Here is a 12141-nt window from a genome sequence, read left to right as displayed (position 1 = left end):
CCTTCTCCTCTCCATCTCCCCATGTCCTCCATGTTATTTGTTATGCTCCACAAATAAGTGAAACCATATGATAATTGACTCTCTCTACTTGACTTATTTCACTCAGCATAATCTCTTTCAGTCCCATCCATGCTGATACAAAAGTTGGGTATTCATCTTTTCTGATGGAGGCATAATACTCCATAGTGTATATGGACCACATCTTCCTTATCCATTCATCCATTGAAGGGCATCTTGGTTCTTTCCACAATTTGGCGACCATGGCCATTGCTGCTATGAACATTGGGATACAGATGGCCCTTCTTTTCACTACATCTGTGTCTTTGGGGTAAATACCCCATAGTGCAATTGCAGGGTCACAGGGAAGCTCTATTTTTAATTTCTTAAGGAATCTCCACACTGTTCTTCAAAGTGGCTGCACCAACTTGCATTCCCATCAACAGTGTAAGGGGGTTCCCCTTTCTCCACCTCCTCTCCAACACATGTTGTTTACCGTCCCGTTAATTTTGGCCATTCTAACTGGTGTAAGGTGGTATCTCAATGTGGTTTTAATTTGAATCTCCCTGATGGCTAGTGAAGATGAACATTTTTTCATCTGTGTGATAGCTATTTGTAGGTCATGAATTTTTTTAATAGAATTTATCTCACTTTGCTGCAGCTCAATGCTTCTATACACCTGTCACTTCTTTTCATCTGATCCCAAAATAATATCCTGGGAGACCTGGACAGTATGACGGAAAACATAAGAGGTAACATAGCCCTTGAACTAGACTATAAATACTGCTCCCTGTCCTATAAGAATATGAAATCTTTTCCAGGCTAAGGATAGAAAAGAATTCAATCTCTAAATCAATGAGCCGAAAACATTGACAAATACAGTCAGTATGTACATTTCCCACAGGTAGAAACTCCCCATGTACCCTCAATTTATCAAGCTTCCCAAAATGTTAAAAAATAAATCAGTTCTAAGACAAAACTATTATACCATATTTTACCATCAAACATTATTGAAGTTTCAAAAATCTTATTAACATTCTAAAAAGCATCAAGCAACACTGAAAAGATATAAAAAATTAAAATTAAAATTAAATTTAAAAAACTTAAAAATAAAAAGCATCAAGCAAAGCAGATCACAGGTAAAAAAAACCTTAAATATACACATATAACATATACTTTTAACATTTTCCCTTCTCATACTAAGCAGGGACAGAACCGTAACTGGGACAATGTAGTCTCAGGATCCTCAGGATCCAGGATCCACAGGAAGACTGGGAGTGACTGAGGGTGGCAGAGCTCCCAGGCATTAACTGAGGAAGCTGGCTGCAAAGAGTGAGCCCAGGTGTGGCTCTCAGATCAGGGCTGCTATAAACCATGAACTGGCACAGTAAGGCAACTGCTTTCTGAGCAGGGGTCCACCAAGTGGCAGAACAGGCAAGATCCCCACCCCCCCACCCCCACACACACAACCTCCTCTGGGAGGGTTGGCACCAGAGACCACAGCAGGAGTCTATAGGATTTGGAGACTCCAAATAGGGCTATGTGCCTGAGATAGAAATGCTCGGTCACAGCTCTGTGAACATGGAGGGCAGCTAGAGACCAAAGAGACAGGAGTGATTGACTGCTTTTCTCTGAGGGCTCACTGAGGAGTGGGGCCACGAGCTTTCAACTCTGGGGCCAGAGAGTGGGAGGACACAATTTTCATTCTCATCCTTTAAAGGTGCATGGAAAGCCTTCAGGGAACAAAAGCCACATAGAGCAAACCAGAGCAGACTACTTAGCCCGGCCCTGTGCAAGGGCAGTGCAATTCCATCTGGGGCAAAGACACTTGAAAATCAATGCAACAGGCCCTTCCCCCAGAAGATCAGCAAGAATATCTAGACAAGACCAAGTTACCAATCAAGGAGAACTGCAAAACTTCAGCACTAGGAGAATACAGCATACAGAATTCATGACTTTTTCCCCATGATTCTTTAGTCTTTCCTTTTCCAATCAATTTATTATTTTATCAACTCTTTAATCTTTCTAAATTTTCCTTTTTATAGTTATATTCTATCCCTTCATTGTATTTAATCTTGTTTTTGTATATATATTTACAATTTTGGGATGCAGTTTCTTCTAAGAGACCAAAACACACTAAAAATTTAGTGCATGGCTCTGTTCTATTCACCTGTCTGATATATTCTCTTTTTCTTGTTTTTTTTTTTTTTAATTTTGTTAAAGTCTTTATTAATTTTCATCTTTACAGTACCATTTGATCCTTTCAATGTATTTAATTTCATTTTTAAATATGTAAGTTTTTCTTTCTTTACAATTTTGAAATGTAGTTTCTCCTAACAAACTGATCAGAGTACACTCAGGAAATAGTGTATTTCTCTATTCTGTTCACATGTTTGTTTATATCCCTTTCTTTTGTTGCTATTGTTATTGTTTTCTTTTGTTTTTCCTTTTCTTTTTTTTTTTTTTTTTTTTTTTATTTTTTATAAACATATATTTTTTATATACATATATTTTTATCCCCAGGTCTGTGAATCACCAGGTTTACACACTTCACAGCACTCACCAAATCACATACCCTCCCCAATGTCCATAATCCCACCCCCTTCTCCCCAACCCCCTCCCCCCGGCAACCCTCAGTTTGTTTTGTGAGATTAAGAGTCACTTATGGTTTGTCTCCCTCCCAATCCCATCTTGTTTATGCTTAGCGAAATAAGTCAAGCAGAGAAAGACAACTATCATATGATCTCCTTTTCTTTTAAGTTTCTTTTTTTTTTAAAGATTTTATTTATTTATTTGACAGATAGAGATCACAAGTAGGCAGAGAGGCAGGCAGAGAGAGAGGAAGGGAAGCAAGCTCCCTGTCGAGCAGAGAGCCCCATGCAGGGCCTGATCCTGGGACCCCAGGATCATGACCTGAGCCAAAGGCAGAGGCTTTAACCCACTGAGCCACCCAGGCACCGCTTAAGTGTCATTTTTAAATTATATTTCATCCTTTCAATGTGTTTAATTTCATTTTTATACATATATAAGTTTTTTTTTCTTTATACTTCTGGGATATAATTTCCTATAAAACAAACCAAAATACACATAGGATCCAGTGTGTGGCTCTATTCTGCTCACAGAATATGAGCAGAATATTCTGATTATGGTCTCTTTTTTCTTCTTTCTTTTTTTCTCCTAGTTTTGGGTCTCTTCTGATTTCTTTAGTGTATATTTCTCTGGGGTCGTTATTGCTAAATATTGCTAAAATGATTAAATAAAATAATAAAAAATAAAAAATTGCTAAAATAAAAATATTTTAGTATTCTGTTTTCTCTTTCATCTATTCTTCTCTGGACAGAAGGACAAGATGGAAAGACTCCCCTCAAAAAAGAGAACAAGAGGCATTGCTGACTGCCAGAGATCTACTCAGTATGGACATAAATAAAAGGTTGGAACTAGAGTTCAGAATAATGATTATAAAGATATTAGCTGGGGTTGAAAAAAGCATAGAAGACACCAGAGAATCCCTTTCTGAGAAAGAAAAGAACTAAAATAAAATCTAACCAAGTCAAAATCAAAAAGGCTATTAATGAGATTCAATAAAAAATGGAGGTTTTAACTGCTAGGATATGAGGCAGAAGAGAGAATTAGTGATATAGAAGACCAAATGAAGCTGAGAAAAAAATAGATAAACAACCACTGGATCATGAGGGGAAAATTCAAGAGATAAGTGACACCATAGAGCAAAACAATATTAGAATAATTAGGATCCCAGAAGAGGAAAGAGAGAGGGCAGAAGGTATATTGGAGCAAATTGTAGCAGAGAACTCCCTTAATCTGGGAAGAAACAGGCATCCAAATCCAGGAGGCACAGAAAACCCTCTCAAAATCAATAAAAATAGGCTTAACACCTGATATATAATAGTGAAACTTGCATATCTCAGAGACAAAGAGAAAATCCTGAAAGAAGCTCAAGACAACAGATCTTTAACCTTCAAGGGTAGAAACATTAGATTGGCAGCAAACATATCCACACAAACCTGGCAGGCCAGAAAAGATTGGCATAATATATTCAAGATACTACATGAAAAAAATATGTAGCCAAGAATATCCAGCTTGGGTGCCATTCAAATAGAAGTGACAAAAAGCTTCCAGGACAAACAGAAACTAAAAGAATCTGTGACCACCAAACCAGCCCTACAAGAAATATTAAAAGGGATGCTCTAAGCAAAGAGAGAGACCAAAAGTAACATAAACTAGAAAGGAACAGGGACAATATATAGTAATAGTCACTTTACAGGTACTAAAATGGCACTAAATTCATATCTCTCAATAGTTACTCTGAATGTAAATGGGCTAAATGCCCTAATCATAAAACACAGGGTATCAGATTGGATTAAAAAAATAAGACCCATTGATATGCTGTCTGCAAGAAATGCAAAGAAACCTCAGATTTAAAGTGAGGGTGTGGGAAAAATTTATCATGCTAATGGACATCAAAAGAAACCTGGGGTGGCAATCCTTGTATTAGACAAATTAGATTTTAAACCAAAAAGAGCAATAAGAGACTAGGAAGGACATTATATCATACTTAAGGGGTCTATCCACTATGAAGATCTAACAATTATAAATATATATGCCCCAAACATGGAACCAGCCAATTATATAAGCCAATTAATAAAAAAAATTAAACAAGCACATTGATAATAATATGGGACTTTAACACCCCCCTCACTGAAATGGAAAGATCATCTAAACAATAGATCAACAAAGAAATAAGGCCTTTGAAAGACACACTGGACCAGACTGACTTCACAGATATATTCAAAACATTCCATCCCAAAGCAGCATAATACACATTCTTCTCAAGTGCACATGAGACATTCTCCAGAATAGATCACATCCTGGTTCACAAATCAGGTCTCAACCAGTACCAAATATTGGGATCATTCCCTTCATATTTTCAGACCACAATGCTTTGAAATTGGAATTCACTCACAAGAGGAAATTTGGAAAGCACTCAAATACATGGAGGCTAATGATCATCCTACTAAAGAATGAATGAGTCAACCAGGAAATTAGAGAAGAATTTTAAAAATTCATGGAAACAAATGAAAATGAAAACACAACTATTCAAAATCTTTAGGATGCAGCTAAGGCAGTCTTATGAGGGAAGTATATAGAAATACAAGCCTTTCCCAAGAAATAAGAAAGGTCTCAAAGACACAATCTAATCTTACACCTAAAGGAGTTGTAGAAAGAACAGGAAATAAAGTATAAACCAAGCAGGAGAAGAGAAATAATAAAGATTAGAGCAGAAATCCATGAAATTGAAACCAAAAAAACAGTAGAACAGATCAATAAAACTAGGAGCTGGTTCTCTGAAAGAATTAATAAGATTAATAAACCCCTGGGAGACTTATTAAAAACAAGAGAAAGAACCTAAGTAAATAAAATCATGAATAAAGAGGAAAGTTCACAGCCAACATCAAAGAAATACAAGCAGTTTTAAGAACATATTATGAGCAACTATATGCCAACAAATGTGGCAATCTGGAAGATATGGATGCATTCCTAGAGATTTGTAAACTACCAAAACTGAAACAGGAAAAAATAAAAAACCTGAACAGACTCATAACCAGCAAGGAAACTGAAGCAGTAACCAAAAATCTCCCAAAAGTCCGGGGCTGGATGGCTTTCCAGGCAAATTCTACCATACATTTTTTTAAATTAAAGATTTTATTTATTTATTTGACAGAGATCACAAGTAAGCAGAGAGACAGGTAGGTAGAGAGAGAGAGGGGGAAGCAGGCTCCCCGCTGAGCAGAGAGCCTGATGCAGGGCTCGATCCCAGGACCCTGAGATCGTGACCTGAGCCTAAGGCAGAGGCTTAACCCACTGAGCCACCTAGATGCCCCCACATACATTTAAAGAAGAATAAATACCAATTCTTCTGAAGCTGTTTCAAAAAACAGAAATGGGAGGAAAAGTTCCAAACTCTTTCTCTGATGACAGCATTACCTTGATCTTAAAACCATACAAAGACTACACCAAAAAGGAGAATTACAGACCAATATCATTGACGAACATGGATGTAAAAATGCTCACCAAAATACAAGCAAATAGGATCCAACAGTTCATTAAAAGGATTATTCACCACAACCAAGTGGGATTTATTCCTGGGCTGCAAGGGTGGTTCAAAATCTGCAAATCAATCAATGTGATAGACTATATAAATAAAAGAGAGGACAGAACCATATGATACTCTCAATAGATGCAGAAAAGGCATTTGACAAAGTATAGCATCTTTTCTTGATTAAAACTCTTCATAGTGTAGGGATAGAGGGAACATACTCAATATCATAAAAACCATTTATGAAAGGCCCACAGCAAATATTATTCTCAATAGGGAGAAACTGAGAGCTTTTCCCCTAAGGTCAGGAACACAGCAGGGATGTCCACTATCACCACTGCTATTCAACATAGTACTAGAAGTCCTAGCCTCAGCAATAAGACAACAAAAAGAAATAAAAGGCATCTGAATTGGCAAAGAAGTCAAACTTTCACTATTTGCAGATGATATGATACTATATGTGGAAAACCCAAAAGACTCTACCTCTGAATTGCTAGAACTCATACAGGAATTCAGCAAAGTGGCAGGATATAAATCAATGCACAGAAATCAGTTGCATTTTTATACACTAACAATGAGATAGAAGAAAAAGAAATTAATGAGTCAATCCCATTCACAATTGTCCCCAATAACATAAGATATCTAGGAATAAACCTAACTAAAGAGGCAAAGGATCTGTACTCAGAAAATTGCAGACTACTCATGGAAAAAACTGAGGAAGACACAAGGAAATAAAAAATGTTCCATGCTGATAGATTGGAAGAACAAATATTGTTAAAATATCTATGCTATCTAGGAAAATCTAACATTTGATACAATCCCTATAAAAATGCCATCAACTTTTTTTAACAGAACTGGAACAAATAATCCTAAAATTTGTATGGAACTAGAAAAGACCTTGAATAGCCAGAGGAATGTTGAAAAAGAAAACCAAAACTGATGGCATCACAATTCTGGACTTCAAGCTCTATTACAAAGCTGTAATCATTGAGACAGTATGGTATTGGCAAAACAAACAAACAAAAACAAAACAAAACAAACAAACAAAAACCCAGACACATAGATCAATGGAACAGAACAGAGAACTCAGGTAAAGGACACTCAACTCTGGTCAACTAATCTTCAACAAAGCAGAAAAGAATATCCAGTGGAAAAAAGAATCTCTTAAACAAATGGTGTTGGGGAATTTGGAAAGCTACATGCAGAATAATGAAACTGGACCATTCTCTTACAACATACACAATAATAGACCTAAGATGGCTGAAAGACCTCAATGTGAGACAGGAATCCATCAAAATCCTAGAGAAGAACACAGACATAACCTCTTCAACCTCTGGTGCAGAAACTTCTTGCTAGATATGTCTCCAAAGGCAAGGGAAACAAAAGCAAAAATGAACTACTGGGATCTCATCAAGATAAAAAGCTTTTGCACAGCAAAGGACCAATCAACAACACTAAAAGGCAATCTATGGGATGGGAGAAGATATTTGTAAATGACATATCAGAAAAAGGTTAGGGAACCTGGGTGGCTCAGTTGGTTGGACAGCTGCTTTTAGCTCAGGTCAGGATCCCAGGGTCCTGGAATCGAGCCCTGCATCGGCTCCCAGCTCGGCAGGGAACCTGCTTCTCCCTCTTGCTCTACTTGGTACTCCACCTGCCTGTGCTCTCCCTCTCTCTCTGTGTCAAATAATTCAATAAAATCTTAAAAAACAAACAAACAAACAAAAAGGACTAGTATCCCAAATCTATAAAGAGCTTAGCAAACTCAATACCCTATGAAGAAATAATCTAATTAATAAATAGGCAGAAAACATGAACAGATATTTCTCCAAAGAAGACATCCAAATAACCAATGGACACATGAAAAAGTGCTCAACATCACTCAGTACATGGGAAAAACAAATCAAAACCACAATGAAATACCATCTCACACCAATCAGAATGGCACAAATTAATAAGTCAGGAAATGACAGATATTGACAAGGATTCAGAGAAAGGGAACCCTCCTACACTGTTGGTGGGGATGAAAGATGGTCTAGCCACTCTGAAAACAGTATGGAGGTTCCTCAAAAAAGTTGAAAATAGAACTATCCTATGACCCAACAATTGCACTACTGGATATTTACTCCATAGATACAAATGCAGTGATCTGAATGAAGGGCCACCTGTACCCAAATGTTAGAGCAACAATGTCCACAATAGCCAAACTATGTAAAGAGACCAGAAGTCTATCAAAATATGAATGGATAAAGAAGATTTGGTATACACACACACACACACACGCACACACACACACACACACACAATGGAATATTACTCAGCTATCAAAAAATGAAATCTTGCCTTTTGCAAAGACATGGATAGAACTAGGGGGTACTATGCTAAGTTAAATAAGTCAATCAGAGAAAGACAATTGTCATATGATCTCATTGGTATGTGGAATTTAAGAAACAAAACAGGATCATAGGGGGAGAAAGGAAAAAATAAAACAAGATAAAACCAGAGAGGAAGACAATCCATAAGAGACTCTAAATCATAGGAAAGAAATTTAGGGTTGCTGAAGGGGAGGGGCATGGAGAGAAGAGGTAACTGGGTGTTGGATGTTAAGGATGGCATGTGATGTAATGAGCACTGGGTATTATATAAGACTGATGAATCAAAGATCTGTACCTCTAAAACCGGTAATACATTACACATTAATTTAAAAATAAATTAATTTAAAAAATAAACGTGAAATTGCCCCAAAGGCAAAAAAAAAAAAAAAAAAGAGAGAGAGAGAGAGAGAGAAAGAACCTCTAAAAATAGAATTAGAAACAAAAGAAAAGTAACAACTAACACTATAGAAATACAAAGAATTATAAGAGTATTATGAAAAAGTATGCCAAAAAAATTGGACAACCTAGAAGAAATGGGCAAATTCCTAGAAACATAAAATCTTCTAAAACTGAATCAGAAATAAAAAATCTGAACATACCAATTACTAATAACAAAATTGAATCAGTAACCAAAAACTACCAAAAAATAAAATTCTAGGACCGAATAAAGTCACAGGGAAATTTTACCAAACACTTAAAGTAGAATTAATATCTATTTTCTTCAAACTATTCCAAAAAATAGAAGGAGAGGAGAAAGGGAGGAAAGTTTCCAAATACATTTGACAAGGCCAGAATTTCCCTAATACTAAAACCAGACAAGCAGCCCACACAAAAAAGAAAACTACTGGCCAATATCCTGATGAACAGAGATGTAAAAATCTTCAATAAAATACTTCATTTAATAATGCATTGACAGGACCATTCCTATGATCAAGTAGAATACACACAAAGGAATATTATGCCACCATAAAAAAATAATGGTACCTTGCTATTTGTGGATATATATATATATATATATATATATATATATATATATATATAAAACATGGTGGATCTAGAGGGTATTATGCTAAGTGAAGTAAGACAGACAAAGACACATACCATATGATTTCAGGTATATGTGGAATCTAAAAAAAAAAAAAAAACAAAAAACAAAAAAGGAGTAAACAGAAACACAAAAAGAAACAAACCTATAAATACAGAGAATTGATATTTTCCCAGAGGAAGGTGTTGGAGGATGGGGCAAATTGGGTGAAGAGGAGTGGGAGTTACAAGCTTCTAGTTATGGAATGAAAAAGTCATGGGAATAAAAGGCACAGCATAGGAAATATAGTCAATGATATTGTAATAGTGTTTTACAGTGACAGATGCTAGTTACACTTGTGGCAAGCATAGCATAATGCAGAAAAACTGGATCACTGTGTTTTATACCTGAAACTAATGCAGCATTGCATGTCAACTATATGCAAATAATAAAACAAAACATGTTGCATTGTTTGATTTTCTTCTATGAGGATTCTAAACTATAGAGATATACCATGGTAGACAATTTTACCTATGACTTACTTTTTGTCTTCTTTTTATGTATCTTTGTAGATGATAGATAGGTAGGTAGATATTATATATCATGCATTCTAATTTGAAGCAAGAACAAATTATCTTGAAAATCTACGAAAGATAAGAAGTTTATTTGTAGTATCAGAAACTAGTTTTCTTTTGCTTTAAATTTTTTTTTCCTCTTTCAGAATTCAACAGTACCAAAAACTTTTCTAGGTCTTAGGAGATAGCAGTGAATAAAATAAAGTCTCCACTCTCACAGATTTTACATTATATAATAGGTAAAGTCAAATGATGATACAAGTAGTGAACAAAGGAAGATCAGCTTAAAGGGAGAAAAAATGGAGCATGGGGTGTAGCTTTATGTGACGAAGACTATCGGATGAAATGGAATTGGCTCAGAGAGGATACCTGAAGTGGGTGAGTGACCAAACCAGTCATACAGCCATCTGGTAAAAAATAATGCAAGAAAAATACTATTAAGCCTGTGTGGACCTTGGCTTTTAATTTAAATGAGATTAGAAGCCTTTGGCATAGTATGATTTAAATTTAAAATATCACCTTTGTTGCTCCAGATAAAAGACTGTAATAAGTGCAAGAGCAAGGATAGAGAGAGGAGACCATTTAGGAGGCAATTGCAATAATTTATATAAGAGATGATGGTAGGAGAGAAAATGTCGAGAAACAGCTTTCATAGTGGACAGACTGGATAAGCATAAAGAAAGTATCAACTGAAGATGATTCCAAAGTTTCATTTTGAGCAACTTAAAGAATGAAATTACAATGTACAGAAATAGGGGGATTTTATGGGAATTGGTTTTGAGAAATGGGAGCCAGTGGGGTATTTTTAGGCATGTTGGTTTGAGATACCTATTAGATATCTAAGGTCTTGGGCACGTAGTTGAGTTCATAGAAGAAAACTAGCCTGCACATAGAGCAGTTCTAGCAGACCTTGTTGATACCTGTCTATCTCCTCTCAGGACCCACCATTTATACTTGTATTTGTTCAACCTCCAACTGTGAGTACTTGTAACCCCCCTTAAGGACTTTCTCTGGACATTGGATCGCCTATACCTGTGGCAGGTTTAAACTGCCAGGGAAATTCAGAGAGTGGTTAAATCTGCCGTAGGGAATGGATACCTCTGGAGTATCTGCTATGCACTGGCTCCTAGAACCCCCAGTAGAAATTAAGCTCTAGTTCCCACAGTAATAACTTGCCCAAAAGGTATGATTCATTGGTGTCTTCACTTCATTGTCTCACTTTCCCACACCCCTACTAAAGTTTCCTTTAAATTCAAAAAATTGTTTGTACTTGATTTCTCATCTTGTGGTCTGGTTTGGGGAGAACTTGAACAAAGACAGCAATAATTAGCATTTAGGTAATATCTAAAGCTACAAGATTGGGTGAGACCACTAGGGATAATTAAGTGAATATTTCAAAGAAAATAGACCCAAAGACCGAGTCCCAAGGGATTCCCACACTCAGAGGTAAGGGAGATGAAAAGGAAGCAGGACAGATGACTAAGAACAAATAGTGATACGGGGGCGGGGGGGAGGGGATAGAAGAAGTTAGTGTTATAAGAAACTAAATGAAGACAGTATTTCAAGAAAGAGGTTATGATTAAGAGTGTCAAATGTCACTACTCTGGGTAAACAGTAATGGCAAACTATGGGATTTTGCAGCAGAAGATGCAGGGAATTAATAAAGTCCACCTACCAATAGGTAAAAATTGAAATGAAAATTCATTTTCAAAGTCTATTTGCTACTGAGTTTTTGTGTCAAATATCTGGACAGACATCTTGCCTTGTATCACATTTTTATCTCCCACTAGTCCCTTTTTGCCTAAAAATCTTTGATTCAGTAACCATCAACTACTTGTCAATAAGTAAAGAAAGGGAAAATGGTAAGACAAAGTGGGTGATAAGTAAAGCAATATCTTTGAGAAAATAAGAGGAATGGAATCCAAAACGATGTTTTATTTATTATTTTGTTGTTTGCAGAATTAATTTGTTTGCAGAGTAGATGCTTTATACAGTTCTTTTGAGTGTTATCACTCAAGCATAAACATATGTTTTATATCATTTCTATCAAGATAA

Source organism: Mustela lutreola, chromosome 3, assembly GCF_030435805.1.
Source record: "Mustela lutreola isolate mMusLut2 chromosome 3, mMusLut2.pri, whole genome shotgun sequence".
NCBI lineage: Eukaryota > Metazoa > Chordata > Mammalia > Carnivora > Mustelidae > Mustela > Mustela lutreola.
Note: the sequence above shows the minus strand (reverse complement) of the source record.